General features: G+C 43.1%; 1 non-coding gene across 1 annotated transcript; it reads left to right on the top strand.

Annotated features, from left to right (window-relative positions):
* The first annotated feature begins 1,758 nt into the window (after positions 1-1,758).
* LOC117203081 (U6 spliceosomal RNA) lies at positions 1,759-1,864 on the top strand. The gene has a single exon (XR_004485682.2). It is a non-coding gene; the product is annotated as a U6 spliceosomal RNA (small nuclear RNA).
* The last annotated feature ends 431 nt before the right edge of the window (positions 1,865-2,295 follow it).

Genomic DNA, 2,295 nt, shown 5'->3' with positions numbered 1-2,295 from the left:
CAAAGTTCCAAGGCCTTCGAGCCTCAAGGCATCACAGCCTTCTGGTCCTCGGAGGACCAAACTGGCTCATCCCCCACTCTTTCCCCAGGTGTGTGGGTTAGGGCAGAGGCGACCCGACCCCACCTCTAGTTATGATGGATTTAGGCTGATAAGCTCTCACAGCTCAAGCAGTTCAGAAAGCTTTACGCCTCACAACTATTCTCCCTGTCATGAATCTCTAAAGCTTACTTTGGAATTCAAAAGCCACGAATTGGTGCCTTTATTCTTCTGCATTATCCTTCCCCTGAAGCTGTAAGCTTGAAATGCCTCAACCTCCATAGCTGTTTCCAATGCGGAAAAGGGCCAGGAGGGAAAATAAATTAGAGGTTGTGAGACACCTTTGTTAATACACTTATCTCACACTTAATTTGGGGACTTTTATTCCTGAAAACTCTGCCCTTAAGTGAAGAGCCAACAGGTGAAAAAAAAAAAAGGTTTCCATTGATTTCAGTGAGATAAATGATGATGTGGCCCAGCTCTACCCGAGACAGTCAAACACTTTTCCAAAAGGAAAAATAAATCAGTTGAACAAGAGCAAGCTTATATAAATAACAAACAACAACTCCGAAGTAAGTGCATACAAAGTTGGCACATAAAATGTAATGTAATAAAAAATAATTATATATATTCTTTCTGCCCCATAATCTTCACTGTTTTTAAATTCTTTGGGGCTCATGGTTATCTTGCATTCAAACTGCGGTGAAATCAAAGTTATAATGCAAGAAAAAACACATTTAGGACAAAATAAAGCCTCAACCTTAGGGTCCTCGGACACCTGTGGAAATAGGTAATGAGCCACGAATCCAAAGGTCTTCTGGGGGGGTCATCTTCATCCTCCCGCCCAACTGCAGAGCAGAAATCCTAGACAAGAGATGGGAGATACCTCGATTATGTCACTATGTTGGAAAGGACGTGGAGACAAGGGAACTCTCTTACACTGTTGGTGGGAAGGTAAATTGGTGCAGTCACTATGGAAACAGTATCGAGGGTCCTTACAAAACTAAAAGTAGAGCTACCATATGATCCAGCAATTCCAATCCTGGGTGTATATCTGGAAAAAACAAAAACACTAATTCAGAAAGATACATGCACCCCAATGGTCATAGCAGCTCTATTTACAATAGCCAAGACATGGACACAAACCAAGTGCCCATCAACAGATGATTGGCTTAAGAAGATGTGGTACATATATACAATGGAATAATACTCAGCTATAAAAAATAATGAAATACTACCATTTGTAGCAATGTGGGTGGACCTATGCTTAGTGAAGTAAGTTAGAGAAAGACAAATACCATATGACATCACTTACACATGGAATCTAAAAAATAATACAAACGAATCTATATACAAACAAGAAACAGACTCACAGACATAGAAAACAAACTAGTGGTCACCGAAGGGGGACATGGGGGAGCAAATTAGGGGCATGGGTTTAACAGATTAAAAAATAAATAACAACCCAGATGCAGCTTCCAGGTGTGACGTGGGTAGGGTTTCCTCACCAGAACCCTAATCCATGTCCTCCGAGTAGGCTCTGGATTGCCAGACCCTCTCCTAAAGCACCTTCCCAGTGCCGGGAGCCCAGCCACAGCGGCGCGGCCATCCGGCTTCTCATTCAGGTTCAGAGGGTCACGTCACTCTCCAACACAAAGCTACGCAGCGGCAGAGGCAGCAAGCCACGCTGTGAGCAGGCCTCACATTAGAAGCTCTTCTTACGTGCTCGCTGCGGCAGCACGTATACTAAAGTTGGAATGATACAGAGAAGATTACCACGGCCCTGGGCAAGGATGACATGCGCACTCGTGAAGTGTTCCATGTCTTTTCATTTGTAGACACGTGGGTGGACCTAGAGAGTGTCATACAGAATGAAGTAAGTCCAAAAGAGGAAAGCAAATATCGTCTAAGAACGCATAGAGGTGGAATCTAGAAAAATGGTATAGATTATCTTATTTGCAAGACAGACTTAGAGACACAGTTGTAAAGGACAAATGTATGGACACCAAGGGGGAAAGGGGTGGGGACGGAGGAATTGGGAGACTGGGATTGACACATACATTATTGATACTCTGCATAAAATAGACAACTGACAGGAACATACTGTATAGTGCAGGGAACTCTACCTAATACACTGTGGTGACCTAAATGGGAGGGAAGTCCAAAAGGAAGGGGATGTCTGTGTGTGTATGGCAGATTCATTTTGTTGTGCAATGGAGGCTAACACAACATGTAAAGCAACCATACTCCAATAAAAAA

The sequence above is a fragment of the Orcinus orca genome, chromosome 3, assembly GCF_937001465.1.
Source record: "Orcinus orca chromosome 3, mOrcOrc1.1, whole genome shotgun sequence".
NCBI classification, from domain to species: Eukaryota; Metazoa; Chordata; class Mammalia; order Artiodactyla; family Delphinidae; genus Orcinus; species Orcinus orca.
Note: the sequence above shows the minus strand (reverse complement) of the source record. Positions and strands in the feature narration are given on the sequence as shown.